An 18,570-nucleotide genomic window follows, 5' to 3' on the forward strand; every position below is an offset into this window, starting at 1 on the left:
ATTGTTTTAAATTTATTAAGCATATCCCATAAAAATAGGCAAGAGAAATTAATGCATTAATTTAAGAGATATTCTTCTTCAATTTCTATCCAAATCCACCCAACCATCTGTCACTTTGTTATCTCTAACGGTAAAGTGGGAGGCTCCATGATGAAGTTACTGTACCAGTAATATCGGTTGCTGCAACACCCAATTGTATGCTCTAGCAACGGTTACAAAATCTCCTCAAATAGTTGCTGACACGTAGCTTGCCTCTGCAATATGTTAACATTATGGCTCCAATTGTTAGGATTGAATCCATCTGTCACACACATTTCTTTTTTTTCATAAAAAAATAAAACAAGAAAATAAAAGTTAAACAATCCTAAATAAGAGAAATAAAAATAATTAAAAAAATAAAATAAAATAAAATAAGATGAAAAGTGGTTAACAAAACTAAGGAGGATCCATCTCATTTGAAGTGACTTCCTCCTCAATGGGTTGCCTCCCACTGAGCGCTTGATTTAAGGTCCTTCAGCCTGACCTTACTTGAGTGTTCATACTCTCGATTCTCTAAGGAGTAAGACCTCCTTTGAGCAATCTACAGGCACTGCAGCTAAATGCATGTAATGCTTAACTCTGTGCCCATTGACTTTGAATTCTTGGCCTGTCTTTTCATCTAAGAGATCAACAACCCCATGAGGATAAATTCTGAGCAGCTTGGAGGGTTTAGACCATCGAGATTTCAGTTTTCCTGAAAATAGTCTTAACCTCGTATTATGGAGCAGCACTAGTTGACCAGGGCTTAATTTCCTGTGTTGGATATGTTTGTCATGCCAGTGTTTTGTCCTCTCTTTATAGATTCTTGTATTTTCATATGAGAACACTCGTAATTCATCAAGCTCACATAGTTGAAGTTTCCTTTGCTCTGTTGCAGCATGTATATCCCAATTTAATTGCTTCAATGCCCAGTATGCTTTGTGCTCTAGTTCAAGTGGCAAGTGGCAAGCTTTCCCATACACAATTTGGTAGGGAGACATGCCCAATGGTGTCTTGTATGTTATTCTGTAAGCCCATAGAGAGTCATGTAAGCGCAAGGACCAATCATTTCTTAATGGGTTCACCACTTTTTCTAAGATCTTCTTAATTTCTCTATTAGACACTTCTGCCTAGCCATTAGATTGTGGGTGATATGTTGTTGCTACTTTATGTCTGATTCCATATTTTACCATAGCTGCAGTAAATACTTTGTTGCAGAAATCACTAATAATTGCTCATGGAGTGCCAAACCTGAAAAAGATGTTTTCCTAAAGGAAGTTCACTAGTGCTCTAGCATCATTTATAGGTAACGCTGTAGCTTCTACCCATTTGGAGACATAATCCACAGCATCCAGGATATATAAGTTCCCAAAGGATGGTGGAAAAGGACCCATGAAGTCTATTCCCCATACATAAAATATCTCCACTTCCAGAATGTTCGTCAATGGCATTTTATGTCTTTGAGTTATGTCTCCTGTCCTTTGACACCTGTCACAACATTTAGCAAACTCATAAGCATCTTTAAAAATAGAAGGCCAGTAATAACCTGATTGCAGTACCTTAGCAGTTGTTCTGTGACCACCAAAATGTCCTTCATATGCTGCAACATGGCAGGATTCCAGTATATGAGGAATTTCTTCCTCTGAAGCACATCTTCGTATTACTTGATCTGAGTATAGCTTATACAGATATGGGTCATCCCACTGGTAGCTTCTAACATCATGAAGAAATTTCTTTTTCTTCTGAAACTTCAACTCAGGTGGTAGCAATCCACTTATTAAGTAGTTAGCAAAATCTGCATACCATGAAGATCCTGATTGTTGCAGCATCTGTGCTTACTATATTACTAACAATTGTTCATCAGGAAAAGTTTCAGTGATGTCTTTTTCTGTCAATGTGCTTGTGTCTGCTTCTAGCCTAGACAAATGATCTGCTACTTAATTCTCAGCCCCTTTTTTTATCTATAATTTCCAAATCCAACTCCTGAAGCAATAAAATCCATCTTATTAATCTCGGTTTAGCATCCTTATTTGAGATTAGGTACTTGATGGTTGCATGGTCTGTGTACACTGTCACTTTAGTACCCACTGAGTAAGCTCGAAACTGATCGAAAGTAAATACTACTGCCAGCAACTCTTTCTCTGTAGTGGTGTAATTAATCTGAGTTTGAGTAAGAGTCTTGCTAGCATAGTATATAGAGTGGAAAATATTATCCTTCTTCTGCCCCAACATTGCCCCAATGGAATGGTCACTAGCGTCATACATCAATTCAAATGGTAGAGTCCAATCCGGTGATATTACCACTGGTGCAGTGATCAAAGCTTTCTTTAATTCTCTAAAGGCTTGAAGACAATCTTTATCAAAATGAAAAGGCTTGTCGTGTTCTAACAATGAGCATAATGGTTTAGCTACCTTGGAAAAGTCTTTTATGAATCTTCTGTAAAATCCAGCATGACTTAAAAAACTTCTAATTCCTTTGATTGAAGTGGGAGGTGGCAGTTTATCTATCACTTCTATCTTTGCTTTATTTACCTATGTGTCATTCTTGGACACCTTATGACCCAATATTATGCCTTCTTACACCATGAAGTGGCATTTTTCCCAATTGAGTACTAAGTTAGTCATCTCACACATTTTAAGAACTTCTTCCAAGTTGTGTAAACAATCAGTATATGTCTCTCCAAAGACTGAGAAATCATCCATGAAGACTTCCAATGTTTGCACAAACCAAAGGGCATCATTCTGAAGGAAAACGTTTCATAAGGACAGGTAAATGTAGTCTTTTCCTAATCCTCTAGAGCTATAGCAATTTGGTTGTGGCCTGAATACCCATCTAGGAAACAATAGTATTGTTTTCCAGCAAGTCTGTCCAACATTTGATCTATGAATGAAAATGGGAAGTGATCCTTCCGAGTGGCTTTGTTGAGCTTTCTGTAATCCATACATACCCTCCATCCAGTCATTGTTCTTGTAGGAATAAGTTCATTCATCTTATTTGTTATCATTGTTATTCCTCCCTTCTTTGGAACACGTTGAACTGGGCTCACTTATGAACTATCTGATATCAGGTATATGATCCCAGCATCCAACCATTTGATGATTTCTTTCTTCACAACTTCCTTCATAATGGGGTTTAACCTTCTCTGTTGCTCTACTGAGTTACTGTAGCAGTTGCATGCATATGGATGGGCTAATCCCTTTAATGTCTGCCATGGTCCATCCAATAGCTTTTTTGTATTTCCCAAGCACATCTACCAGGCTCCGTTCTTGACCTGCATCCAAAGTAGATGAAATGATTATAGGGAGTGTGTTGTTTTTGACCAAGATAAGCATACTTCAAATGTGAGGGTAACAATTTTAATTCAAGAATAGAATGTGATTCAATAGATGGTAAAATTGTCTTTACTTCCCTATCTAAAAGATTTAGATGTTTAACAAATCTGCTATGTCTATTAGATTGCCTTCCTTCCATCCAATCTATTTGATTTGCTGCAACATCTTCTTCTGTAAAGTTCTCAAAGGTGGCAACTTTGATGACCTTATTACTGCAGCATCTGTTGATTCTGTCTGCTACAACAAAATCTACAACACTCAGGAAATTTCAATCTTCTGCCTCATCAGGGTTCTTTATAGCCTCTAATACATTGAATGTGACTTGTTGGTCATTCACCCTTATTGTTGGCTCTCATTTTTGTACATCTATCAAAGTTTTCTCAGTTGCTAGGAAAGGTCTTCCAAGTATAATGGGTACCTCTTTATCAGTCTCAACGTTTAATACAATGAAGTCCATTGGAAAGATGAATTTGTCAACCTTCACCAGTACATCCTTAATTTTTCCTTCAGGATATGCATGAGATCTGTTAGCTAATTGCAGAGTGACTGTTGTTGGCCTACATTCTCCTACACCCAACTACTTAAATACAGATAATGGCCTCAGATTAATGTTGGCTCCTAAATCACAAAGTGCTCTGCCATTGTACCTAGTTCCAATGGAACATGGTATTGTGAAGCTTCCTAGATCCTTCAATTTTTTAAGAATCTTACTTTGGAGCATATGACTGCTTTCCTGTATTAAAGTAACAGTTTCAAATTCTCCCAACCTTCTCTTTCTTGCCAGGATGTCTTTTAGAAATTTAACATAATTAGGTATTTGCTCCAATGCTTCCACAAAAGGTATGTTGATATGTAATTGCTTCAGTACTTCTAAGAATTTACTAAACTGCTTATCTTGTTTTTGTTTCTCGAATCTCTGTGGGAAAGGAGGTGGATGCCTAAATTACTGGGTAGCTTCAGGAGGTACCAATCTCTGCTCATTTGGTTTATTATAAGTTGTTACCACTGGTGTTGTAACTTCTATTTCAGTATTTATTGGTTGATTCCCTTCCATAGTTGCTGTAGCTTGACCACTAACACCAGTATCTTGATGGTTGAGTTGATATAACATGTTCTCATCTTAAGGTGGTTCTTGTGAGGAATTAAGTTCCAACCTTTTTTTAGTCACATCAATAGGGATATCAACATTCTTTCCAGATCTTAAGTTGATTACTTTGCAGTATTCCTTTCCCTCTCTTATTGGATCTTCTGTGTTGCTGGGCAAGCTTCCCTGAGATCTGCTACTCATTGTTGTGGCAAGCTGTCTACTTTGGTTTTCCAGGTTTCTTCGAGATACAGCTTGACTTTGCACAATTGCTTCATTCTTCGCAATGTATTCCTTAATCAATGTTTCCAATTAAATAAGAGGGTCATGGCTGGTGTGTTTTTGCCCTTGATTCTGCTGATGAAAACCAAGTGGTTGAATATTTCTGTTCTGTCCACTCAATGCTGGAGTATTTCGATTTTGATTGCTCCATGAGAAATTTGGGTGTTGCTTCCATCCAAGGTTGTAAGTATTTGAGTATGGGTTATTTTGAGGCTGTCGGTTGAAATTACCCACATAGTTTATTGATACTGGATTTCCAGGACAGTTGTCAAATACATGTTCTTCACCACAATATACGCAAGACAGTTTAGCAACTTGCTTTACTGCTGCTAGAGCAGAAGTTATGGCTTTCACCATGTTGGTCAATGAGATTACTTGTGCTGATAATGATGTAATTGCATCTATATTATGTTAACATAAAGATTTATTTATTATTAATTTTGATGATAACAAACTTGATTAAGATTGATTAATCTTTTAAAAACTCAAAATAGTTTTCATATATTTTTAAATCATCATTTTCACTTTATAAAGGTTTTATATTCTAAATGTTTTTATAAAATTGGTTATTCTCATGTTAATGTTTTCAATTGAAAAAGCTTTGAGAATTTTGATAATAACAAGTATTGCTCAAAATCCTAAAAAATAGACCTATTTGACAAGTTTTATAAAGTTTTGGGTCATAGTATAATTTTATAAAGTTTTAGGGTCAAACTACAATTTTACAAAAATACAGAACAGAATTAGGTATTTGCGACATCTCGATAATGGTGATCGGACATCGAACAGAATTGAAGAGTAGTCTCTGGACACTAACGGCGATCCGACATCTAGAAAACGGCGATCCTACAATTTGAAAATTCAGCCCAACGGTCATATTGACCAGTCAAATGGTGATCCAACATTTAGTTAACAGCGATCCGACAGTGAGCAAAAATTCAATAACGGCTAGTTTTCAGCCGCAACTATAAATAAGCTCAATCAAATTCAAACAACAACGATTCCAATAATTATTATTGAGCAAAGTCTTGAGCATACAACATTCATTGAGCCTTAAATTATTGTATTCATCTCATTTGCTCACACTTTGGATCTTCATTTGTAATCAAACACATTGTGTGAGAAAGATTTATTTTGTAATATTCTTTAAAATCAAATTGAGTGATTGTAAGTGTTGAGATACACTTGGGTTAAGAGATTGGGGATAATCTCTTGTTGTAAAGGTTTATTGACACCTTAGAAGTCAAGTGTAAGCATTTGAAACCTTGAAGGCTTGCGTAGTGGAATCCTCAAACCCGAAAAGCTTGGAGGCGTGGACGTAGGCGAGGTTGGCCGAACCACGTAAAAATCCCGTATTTGAATCTCTCTTCCCTTATCTTTTTATATTGTGATAAATTTATTTGTTATTGCTTTAATTTCGTTTTAGATTTGCATTGAGTTTTGCTTTAGAATTGAATAATTTTTAGAATCTCAATTCACCCCTCTCTTTAGTTGCATAACTAGAATTTCATTTGGTATCAGAGCTTGGTTCTCTTGTTAGGACTTAACCGTCTAGAGTAAAAGATCCATGGCAACCCAAAATGACTCAACCTTTAAGGAAGGACAGTCAATAACTCGACCACCGTTCTTTGACTGAAATGACTACCCATACTGGAAAACTAGGATGAGAATTTATTTACAAGCACTAGATTATGAAATTTGGGAAGTTGTATGTGATGGTCCGTTTATGCCCTTAACTAAAAATGAAGTCGGGGAAGACATTTCAAAACCTTCACAGGAATGGAATGAATTGGAAAAGAGAAAAGCTTCTGTAAATTCCAAAGGTACGAATGCCTTATTTTGTGCACTTGATAAGAAAGAATTTTATAGAGTATCTAGTTGTGAAAGTACAAATGAAATTTGACATAAACTTGAAGTTGTCTATGAAGGCACAAATCAAGTGAAAGAGTCGAAAATTAGTAGGTACACTCGACAATATGAGTTGTTCCAAATGGAACAAAATGAGAGTGTGTACTCTATGTATACTAGATTTACGGACATAGTAAACACCCTAGAAGCCCTAGGAAAGACCTTCTCAAATAGTGAGAAAGTAAAAAAAATCATGAGGTCACTTCCAAAAGAATGGAGACCTAAAAGAACTGCTATTGAATAGGCTACAAATTTAAATACTTTACCTCTTAATGATTTAATTAGCTCTCTCATTTCATATGAAAAAGATTTGTCAGTAGAGAAAGGGCATGAGGAGAAGAAGAGAAACATTGCTCTTAAAGCTTCAAAATATGAGAGTATTAGGGAGAGTGAACCGGACGATGAGAAGTCGGCCATGCTAGCGGGGAGGTTCAGAAAATTTTTCAAGAAAACCGGTGAGCAAAGAAAATTCAGAAACTTCAAGAACCAAAAGGAGAAGAAAGAGGTAATCACATGCTATTAATGCAAGAAGCCTGACCATATAAGATCGGAGTGCCCACTTATCAACAAACTCAAGAAGAAAGCCATGGTTGCAACTTGGGATGATAGTGATGAAGATTCAAGTGATGAAGAAGAGTTGCAAGAAGTATCAAACCTAGCGCTTATGGCAATAGGAGATGATGAGGATCTCAATGAGGTAAGTGATCCTTCATATGATGAATTGTATGATGCTTTTAAAGAATTGCATGATGAGTTGATGAAAATTGATAAAAAGAATACATGTCTTAAAAAGAAAATGCTAGAACTTACAAATGAAAAGGATGCCCTGGAAAAATGCAATAATGAGAAGACAAAAGAATTAGAATTAGAATTAGAGAATAAAATGTTGCATGATAAAATTACATCTTTTAAAGATAAACAAAGCACTTATGAGCATGAGAAGTCACATATAGATGAGTTGATGAAAGAAAATGAAGTGTTTAAGAAGAAAAATAGTGAACTAAATGAAATTGTGCTAAAATTTACAAATGGACAAAAGATGTTGGATAATATGCTCAATTCTAAAAAATGTGTGTTTGACAAAGGAGTATTGGGTATAAGCTGAATTTGAGACAAAAATATTATAAGAACTACTTTGTGAAGAGTATCTCTATTAATAATCAAGTTGTATGTCATTATTGTAATCAAAACGGGCACATGAAAAATAAATGTCCAGTAAAAAGAAATGCATATTATGGTGTGAAATGTATTTGGGTTCCAAAAGGAATCATTGCTAACATAAAAGGACCCAAGAAGTTTTGGGTACTTAAAACTTAAAGACTGTCTCTACAGGGCTTGAAGAAAAAGAAAAATAAATGGTACTTGGACAATGGTTGTTCAAGGCACATGATCGGAAACTATGCATGGTTCTTAAGTTTCACCAAAATTAAAAATGGTGGAGATGTATCTTTTGAAGACAACTTAAAAGGAAAGATTCTTGGGATTGGTAATGTCGGTAAAGTTTCCTCAACTCTAATTGAGAATGTATGCTTGGTTGAGAATTTGAAACACAACTTGATTAGTATTAGTCAATTATGTGACAAAGGTTATAAAGTTATTTTTTATGAATCAAGATGTGTTATTGAGAATGTATATGATGGGAAAATTTTGTTTATTGGAAATAGATGTGGTAATGTTTACACAATTGATATAGAGTGTGCATCTACTCATGATAAATGTTTTTCGGCATTGCATAATGATGATTGGCTATGGCATAGAAGACTAGGACATGCAAGCATGGATTTGATTTCAAAAAATTTTAAAAATGATTTAGTTAAAGGTCTTCCAAAAATTGGTTTTCAAAAAGATAAGATTTGTGAAGCTTGTCAATTTGGAAAACAAATCAAAACATCTTTCAAAAACAAAAATCATATTTCTACTTCAAAACCACTTCAACTTCTTCACATAGATTTATTTGGGCCTTCTAGATATGCTAGTTTAAATGGTAAATATTATGCATTTGTGATTGTGGATGATTATTCTAGATATACATGGGTATTATTCTTAGCTAATAAGGATGATGCCTTTAAAGTGCTTTGTAAGAAAATTCAAAATGAAAAAGGGTATGGTATTGCATGCATTAGGAGTGATCATGGAAGAGAGTTTGAAAATCATGCATTTGAAACATTTTGCAACAATTTGGGCATTGTGCATCAATTTTCATCACCTAGAACTCCACAACAAAACGGAGTTGTTGAGAGAAAGAATAGGTTAATTCAAGAAATTACTAGAACTATGTTGAATGAAAATTCATTGCTTAAGTATTTTTGGGCCAAGGCCGTCAACACTGCTTGTTATGTTTTAAATTGTGTGTTGATTAGACATAATCTTAATAAAACTCCAAATGAGCTTTGGAAAGATAGAAAACCCAATATTGGTTATTTCAAAGTTTTTGGATGCAAATGTTTTATTTTGAACACAAAAGATAATCTTGGCAAATTTGATCCAAAATCCGATGTTGGTATTTTTCTTGGATATTCAAACTCAAGCAAAGCTTATAGAGTTTATAACAAAAGAACTCTAGTTGTGAAAGAATCTATGCATGTTACATTTGATAAATCTAAACCCTCATCTACGGAGAAAGTTGTTGTTGATAATGATGCAGATAAAGAATTACAAAAAGAGTCATAAAAGGATAACCAAAAGGATGTATCTCATGGGAATCAAGATGAGCAATATGAAGAAATAAATGTAGAACAAAATGAAGGTACTTCTCAATCACTCCCTAAGGGGTGGAGGTATGTTTCTTCTCATCCTAAGAACTTGATTTTAGGAGATCCCTCAAGTAGCATAACTACTAGATCATCATTTAGAAACACTTGTGAGCATGCTGCATTCATATCTCAAATTGAACCAAAATTCTTTGCGGATGCGGAAAATGATGAATCTTGGATTATGCCAATGCAAGAGGAGTTAAATCAATTTGAGAGAAACAATGTGTGGGAATTAGTTCCTAAACCGGAACATCAATCTATTATAGGCACTAAATGGGTATTTAGAAATAAAATGGATGAATCCGGTGTGGTTGTAAGGAATAAAGCTAGACTAGTGGCTCAAGGTTACAACCAAGAAGAGAGAATTGATTTTGATGAAACATTTGCACCAGTAGCTAGACTAGAATCCATTATGATGCTATTAGCATTTACATGTCACAAAGATTTTATTTTATTTCAAATGGATGTCAAAAGTGCGTTCTTAAATGGTTATATTATGGAGGAAGTTTATGTGAAATAACCCCCTAGTTTTGAAAACGAAAAATTTCCAAATCATGTTTATAAGTTGTCAGAAGCATTGTATGGATTAAAGCAAGCACCTAGAGCATGGTATGATAGGCTTAAGAATTTCTTATTGGATAACGGTTTTCGATGGGTAAAGCAGATGCTACTCTCGTTGTTAAGCATAAGAACCAAGATATTCTTGTTGTTCAAATTTATGTTGATGATATTATTTTTTACTCTACTAATGAATTGTTATGTAAAGAATTTTCATCTTGTATGAGTAAAGAATTTGAAATGAGTATGATGGGAGAGTTGAAGTACTTTCTTGGTCTGCAAAAAAAACAAAATGAGAAAGGAATTTTCATAAATAAGGCCAAGTATGTGAAAGACCTGCTCAAGCGATTTGGCATTGATGATTCAAAGACCAAAAGCACTCCAATGAGCACAACAACTAAACTTGACAAAGATGAAAAAGGCAAAGAAGTGGATATCAAAACGTATCGAGGTATGATCGGATCTTTACTTTACTTAACCGCAAGTAGACACGATATCATGTTTAGTGTATGTTTGTGTGCAAGATTTCAATCATGTCCCAAGGAATCTCATTTACTTACTGTAAAAAGAATTTTCCGTTATTTAAGTGGAACCATAGATCTTGGCCTTTGGTATCCTAGAGGAACTCATATAGATTTAACATATTATTCGGATGCGGATTTTGCCGGTTACAAAGTTGATAGGAAAAGTACTAGTGGAACTTGTCATGTACTAGGTCATTCACTTGTTTCATGGTTTAGTAAGAAATAAAATTCGGTTGCACTTTTAACCATCGAGGCTGAATATATTGCCGTAAGGAGCTGTTGTGCACAAGCTCTTTGGATGAAACAAACACTTAGAGATTATGGCATTAATCTTGAACAAATTCTTATTAAGTGTGATAATACTAGTGCTATAAATCTTTCAAAGAATCCCATTCAACACTCTAGAACCAAGCATATAGAAATTATAGATCATTTCTTGAGAGATCATGTTCAAAAGGGAGATATTGCATTAGAGTTTATTTCTACGAAAAAATAACTTGCCGATATTTTTACAAAACCACTTTCTGAAGAACAATTTTCAAAAATTCGGCATGAACTTGGGATGATAAAATTTTTGCATTAACATCTTTATTCATGATATTGATTCTATTAAAATTGATTGATTTATGATTTGATGATTTAATATCTATGGAATGCTCAATCATGATATCCATGTGGGGTGTGTGTATTTTTGAATATGTGTATGAATTAATTGTTGAAATACATATATGTTCATGAATTATGCATTGAACTGGCACTTAAAACATTTTGGATCAATGAAATGATCTTGAAATGTATTATTTTTGGCCAAATACTAAAACAAACGTGTGAAATCATAAGTTGTAGAAAACGGATTGTCGTTATTTCAATAAATGGCTAACCGTTTTAGGGAAGACACTATGGCAAACATTCTGGACACTGTCGGTTCGCCGATAGTACCTTAACGGCTCACCGTTTTCATGAAAAAATTTGGGGAGGTCACTGGATGTTGTCGGCTCACCGATATCTCAATAACGGGTCTCCGTTATCACGCGTTAAGTGTACAGTGACCCATCTTCTTCCCCATTTCGTTTTGCCCCTTAGACTTTCTTCCTGTCTCAACCCGCGACTGCACCTGTTCTCTTTTCTCAAATCCATCACTTTTCTTGTCATTTTTCACCAAATTGAACAATTAAAAACCTTTCTTATCTTGTTTAGAACATTTTTAACCGATCAAAACTCGTTTTTGATTTAAAAATTGAAAAATCCCAAAACTCAAACCCTAGAACCTATCGCACTGATCTCGCCAAATTTGACCCAAATTTCTTCCATTTTCCATCAAATTTCAACTTGTAATGACTTTCTCATCTCTCAAACTTCCTTTCTACCAATTTAAATTCTTTCAAAATCATCAATGGCTTCACGACCAAGGCGTACCCGAACCAAGCAAACAGCTCCACGCAATCTCAATTCCTCCCGGCCTCTTTCTTAAGATTTTGACAGCCTGTATTTTCCAAATAGTCAACTGTCTCAACGATTTCATGAGAAATTCATAGGAAAAGCGGTAACTACCTCTTTCTATATTGATATTGACAATTTCTCTGATATTACTATATGTGGTAGAACTTTGCCTCAAATGCTAAGACAATGGGATGAAGTTTTAGGCATTGAAGAACGAGTCTATGAAAATTTAGTTAGGGTATTTTACTCTAATATGGAGATTTCGGATAATCGAAAAGATAGGGTCGTAACACATGTTGAAGGTGTTAGGATTGAATTCGATATGTTTGAGCTTGACCGTATTCTTGAAATATCATGTAAGGGGCTAAATCTGTATACTACTAGAAAAGAGCTTCATTTTAGTCAGTTTACTCACATTGAGGGTGTTAAGAATATTTGTAGACGTTGCGATCTCTCTGACGAGGTCTGCTCTTTGTCCTTTCGGTCTTAGTTGTTACCATTCCAAGTCCGTATTCTTCACAATATTCTGCAGCACATGATTACACCTAGGCAGGGACACACTGATGAGGTGACTAGATTAGATGTCGGTTTACTTGACTCTCTCATCCGAGGAAGGCAAGTGCACCTTTCATTCACTCTTTTGCATCATATGCTCTCTACCCTTGCTCTGTCTAACAGATCTCTTCTCTATGGTAGCATTATTAGTAAGATTCTGAGACACTTTCATGTTCATTTGACCAAACCTATATATGTTGAGACCAAAAAGTTGGGTAGGGAAATAATTTCGGGGATTGGTTTTTATTTGAGGCAAGGCAAGTGGATCAAGGTTACCTCCTCTAAGAATGAGGATACTTTGGGAGCTCCGGATGATAACCGCATGCTCAATGACGTTTATTCTGAGGATGAGTTACCCGACTTTCGCCTTGGAGCTAGACCACGTGCCCCTCGTCACGCAGCAGCAGCAGCATCCTCTTAGGATGATGAGCCAGTTGTGCCAACTATACCTCCTGCAGCATCTTCTGCTTTTGAGGACTGTCTTCAGCAGCTCTTCGACAAAGTGGATGCACTTCAGTCAGACTTTGCGACTTTTCGACAGCAGATATTAGATCAGCAGATGGAGTTACTTGCTGGACAGCGCCGCATTCTTGGTCACCTTGGCTATGTTCCCGGCAGTTCCTCTTTACCGCCCCCATCTTAGTTTTCTGCGCCTTTGCATTTCGCACAAACATTACTCATTTCATGTAGTTGTTGTGTTACTTATTGATTTTGATTGTGCTTGTGATGCTTTTATAATGTTTTTTTTGGATATGTGGACTTTGTTTATGATTGAGTTGATTTTGATAATATGTTTTGGTTATTGTGTATGATAATGATTGAATTTGTTGGTATGGAGGTTGGTTGCTAAATTGGAGCTTATATGGGAGTGTTTTAACCACTTTGTTTTTTAGGATATATTCATTTTTAAGGGGAAATTCTGCCAAAACTTTTTCAACATGGGTAATCTCTGAACTTCTCTTTTTAATCTTTTCGCGATCGTTTCTTTTTTATGATGAAGGGGGAGATAATTTATATATAATCTGTTAAAAAAAATCTTTTTATTAAATTTATTTATATGAGGTTAAAAATTGATGGGCACATATCTAGGGGGAGCTAAATTCTATAAATATTTTACTTAGAGGGAGCAAAATTGCACAAATTTTTTCTTGAAAAGTTTGTCATCATCAAAAAAGAAGAGATTGTTAACATAAATATTTTTTTATTATTGATTTTGATGATAACAAACTTGATTAAGATTGATTAATCTTTTAAAAGCTCAAAATAGTTTTCATATATTTTTAAATCATCATTTTCACTTTATAAAGGTTTTATATTCTAAATGTTTTTATAAAATTGGTTATTCTCATGTTAATGGTTTCAATTTAAAAGCTTTGAGAATTTTGATAATAACAAGTATTGCTCAAAATCCTAAAAATAGATCTATTTGACTAGTTTTATAAAGTTTTGGGTCATAGTATAATTTTATAAAGTTTTGGGGCCAAACTATAATTTTATAAAAATAGTTCTCTGTAGCAGTTACTGTATAAAATGGTGATCCGACATCGAACAGAGTTGAAGAGTAGTCTCTAGACACTAATGTTGAGTATTAGAAAATGCATATTTATAAAGGAGAAAACCGTCATTTTACATTTCAAGTCTTACTAACAACCCTTACTTTTATGTATTTAACCTTCTTGTGATTTAATTACATGTGTTTTATTTTAATTAAGTATTTTATGTATTTTAGGGGCATTATAGTCATTTCACAATAAAGGAGAGATCAGACGGCAAAACGGACATCACTTTTGAACTCAGGACAGTCGAAAACCTTAGGAGGAGCATAAAAGGAAAAATGGCATTATTCATATGTACGGTACTATTCACGTGTACGGTACTAACTACGTTACTGTTCACAACACTGTTCACATAGACGGATCGATGACGTGGCATTGACCGATGATGTGGCATTGACTGATGAGGTGTCACGATCCTGTTGGGCTAAAATTCTTATGTACTGTTGATGGTGACGTGGCAGCATATCAGTGGATGAAAAATCTCGCGTACGGTACATGCATCACACAGGATTATTTTCAACCAAACCGCTTTACTGTTCATCCGAGTCAAACCGCGTTACTGTTCATCCGAGTCAAACCGTGTTACTGTTCATCCGCGTGGTCAAACCGTGGACTGTTGACTGATGACGTGGCGCAATCCTGAGCGTCCAAACTGTTTTTAATCCGATGGCCATGATTTACTCCATGTATCTATAAAAAGGGGGCCTCCCCCCCCTAATTTGATATCTCTGAATCCATTTTTGGGATCCATTTTCTGTAATTCCCTCTCCATCTTGTATTTTCTTCGTATTTTAATAAATTCCCATTTTACCCCTAGTTCAACTATGAGTGGCTAATTTTCTTTCAAGCTTGGGTTGAAGGTGAAGTCTCAACATGTGTCATGGGCTTAATTTGGTAAATTTATTTTCTCTTCCCCTCTAATTTTTGTGGATGTTTTGACTTCTCGTCGACAAATAATAATAGTCTTGTCTAGATACCGTCTTGGTTACACCGGCTCTCTAGTATAAGGTTATTATTATTTGGCACGATAAGCCCTTAGCACCATATTGATTAGAGCGTGGTTCATGAGGTGTGGATTCCCCCCTCATGATTTAATTGGCATTAATACGGATTATTTAGCCCATGATGCATGTTGATACGGATCCAGATACCCAAGTACGTCATTTCAATATAATTATCGTCAATTTATTCTCGCCATTTCAATACCAATTTTAGAATTTATTCTCGCCATTTCAATACCAATTTTAGAATTTATCCTCGCCATTTTAATTTAAGTTTTAGCATATTCCAAATCATTTCCACCATAAATCCAATCACCCATTTACAAAATTAATTCTACACAATTAAAATCCACCTCCTCGTGGGATCGACACTCGTCACCATAGATCTATACTACAATAGATTCGTGCACTTGCGAATACATTAAAATTTGCACAACAAGTTTTTGGCGCCGTTGCCGGGGAGGTAAGTAATTTTAATTAATAGAATTAATTTTTGTGAATAATTTCTTTTATTTGTTTTCTTGTATTTTTTTTATTTATTATAAAAAAAAAAGAAAAAAAAGAGTGAATCTACATTTAAAGGTTAGTATTTCTTTTATTTTTTCTCTTCTTTAAAATTCTGTAATTTATTTTTCAATTTATTTTTCGTTGTAATTTTATTTTAATTAATTTAATTTTTAGTTAATTTCTTTCACGTATTTGTTTTTGTGTATTTTTATAGAAAGGTTTTAATAGCGCAATAAGGTTAGTATCGTAATTTCTCCCTCTTCTTTATTTTTATTTGTTTTGTTCTCATCCTTTTTTTTTTATTTATTTGTTTTGCATGCATGGTCGTAGGTCATTATTACCTAATCTTGAACCTATAGACCTTGAATTAGAAAAAACACTTCGCACACACAAACAAATTAAAAATAAAATGGATTTACAAGCACCACAGGAGAGACCATTTAAGGACTATTTTAGTCCCTTAGCTAATTTGAGCACATCATGCATAAGATACCCAAATGTAGCTGCTAGGAGCTTTGAATTAAAACCTAGTGTGCTAAATTGTCTCCCCACATTTTATGGCCTAGAAAATGAGGATCCATATAATCATCTGAATGATTTTCATGCCATTTGTCAAACTTTTAAATATGAAAATTTTTCAGACGATGATGTTAAACTCAGATTATTCCCATTTTCTTTAAAGGATAGAGCTCGTTCATGGCTTAATACATTGCCTGCTAATAGCATTTCATCATGGGAACAAATGGTAACTAAATTTTTAAATAAATATTTCCCAGTGCATAAAACCAATGCTATTCGCAGGGAAATCTCGGAGTTTACCCAGAGAGATGACGAGCAGTTTTTCGAAACGTGGGAGCGATTCAATGGGCTACTCTTGAAGTGTCCACATCATGGGTACGAGAAATGGCACCAATGTCAATACTTTTTGGAGGGATTACTACCAAATGTGCAAGAATGGCTAATGGCAACAAGTGGAGGAGAGCTAATGTCAAAAAGTGCATTAGAAATTTGGGAATTCTTCCAGCGACAAGCAGATAATTCCCAACAACGGAGTCGATCACTCAGGAATACTAGAAGAATTAAAGGAGTGAATGAGGTTCAAATTGGCGAATCAACTTCGGGAATCAAAGAAGTCAAGGAGATGGTTGAAGGTCTTGCTCGACAAATAGCATCGTTATCAACTGCGAAATCAACAGAACCACATGACCATGACTCATACTCAGATCAAGCCAATGCCATAGGTGTAATGAGAAAGCCATCAAATTACAACCCATACTCCAACACATATAACCCTGGATGGAGAGACCACCCCAATTTTTCATGGTCTCAAGGATTCCAACAGAATGGACCAGCAGCTCCAGCTCCACCAATGCAACAAATTTCTCAAAATCCTCAAGCCTCTCAGCCCCCATTTAGACCATACAATCAGAACCAGAACTACTCTCAACCTAGACCATGGGAGGATTCATTCCAGAATCTCAAGAATCTTACTCACTCTACGATTGAGCAACAGAACCGCACCATTGATGGACTACGAAATGAGTTGAGAGCAGGCTTCAACTCACAAGCTCAATCAGTTTCAAGCCTCGAGAAGATGGTGGGACAACTTGCTTCTTTAGTTCAGACCTTGGCAATGACCGTTAAGAAAGGTAAGTTTCCAAGTCAACCAGTGCCTAACCCTAAAGGAGTGCATGAAGCAAGTACCAGTTCACTACAGCAGCATGGAGAGGTCAAAGCAATAATGACCTTGCGAAAAGGAAAAGAAGTCGACAACAAAGTGGAGATGTCGGTGACAAAAGAAAATCAAATTGTACCTGTGAATGTTGAGGACTCATCACCGGAGGAGAAAGAAGAAACTAACCCACGAGAATACGTTCCCAAAGCTCCATTTCCTCAAAGGTTAGCTAAAGGAAAAAAGGGAAAATCCACAGGTGAGATTCTTGAAATCTTCAAACAGGTAAGTGTTAACATCCCTTTGCTTGATACTATTAAACAAGTTCCATCTTATGCCAAGTTTCTTAAAGACCTTTGTACTAAAAAGAGAAATATGCATGTTCAAAAGAAGGCATTTTTAACAGAAAACGTTAGTTCTATACTCCAACATAAAATTCCTTTAAAATGCAAAGACCCAGGCTCCCCCACTATCTCATGTAGTATAGGGAACCACACAATTGAGAATGCTTTGTTGGATTTAGGAGCTAGTGTAAATCTGTTGCCTTATTCAGTATTTGTGAAACTTGGATTGGGAGAATTACACCCAACTCCAGTGGTGTTACAGCTTGCAGATCGGTCCACAAAAATACCTCGTGGTATTGTGGAGGACGTGCTTATCCAGGTAGATAAGTTTTATTTTCCTGTTGATTTCATTGTAATTGACACTCAACCAATACAGGATTCAAGGAAGCACATCCCCATTATCCTAGGCCGACCTTTCTTGGCAACTGCGGATGCTCACATTCAATGTAGGACTGGAAATATGCAGTTGTCCTTCGGCAACATGACTATGGAGCTGAACATCTTCAACATTGCCAAACAACCTCACAGTGCAGATGATGGAATTGTTGATGTGGATTTAATTGAAGCATTAGTTGATGATACTTTTGTTTCAAACCTTAGTGATGATCCTTTACAAACATGTTTAACTCACTTTGGTTTGGATTTTGATATTGACAGATCGGTCGATGAGGTCAACGCCCTGCTTGACTCAGCACCATCTATGGACACTAATAAATGGAAGTCAAGAGTTGAGCAACTAGCACCATCAGAGAAGCAACTCATTCCATCATCAGAATCACCACCGAAACTCGAGCTCAAACCATTGCCCAACACTTTGGAATATGGGTTTTTGGGAGAAGAAAGTACTCTGCCGGTAATCATCTCATCATCCCTAAATGACGAACAAAAAGGTAAGTTGTTGGATGTTTTAAAAGAGCACAAAGAAGCATTAGGATGGACCATAGCAGATATAAAAGGTATAAATCCTGTAGACTGCATGCATTACATTCACCTCGATGAAAATGCTAAATCTACTAGGGAAATGCAACGTCGGTT

The 18,570-nt window shown here is 35.6% G+C and overlaps 1 non-coding gene across 1 annotated transcript; it reads right to left on the bottom strand.

The window, feature by feature from the left end:
* Positions 1 to 16,312: 16,312 nt before the first annotated feature.
* Positions 16,313 to 16,416, bottom strand: LOC127898749 (small nucleolar RNA R71). The gene has a single exon (XR_008050595.1). It is a non-coding gene; the product is annotated as a small nucleolar RNA R71 (small nucleolar RNA).
* Between the last annotated feature and the right edge of the window lie 2,154 nt (positions 16,417 to 18,570).

The sequence above is a fragment of the Citrus sinensis genome, chromosome 1 (assembly GCF_022201045.2).
Source record: "Citrus sinensis cultivar Valencia sweet orange chromosome 1, DVS_A1.0, whole genome shotgun sequence".
Taxonomy (NCBI): domain Eukaryota; kingdom Viridiplantae; phylum Streptophyta; class Magnoliopsida; order Sapindales; family Rutaceae; genus Citrus; species Citrus sinensis.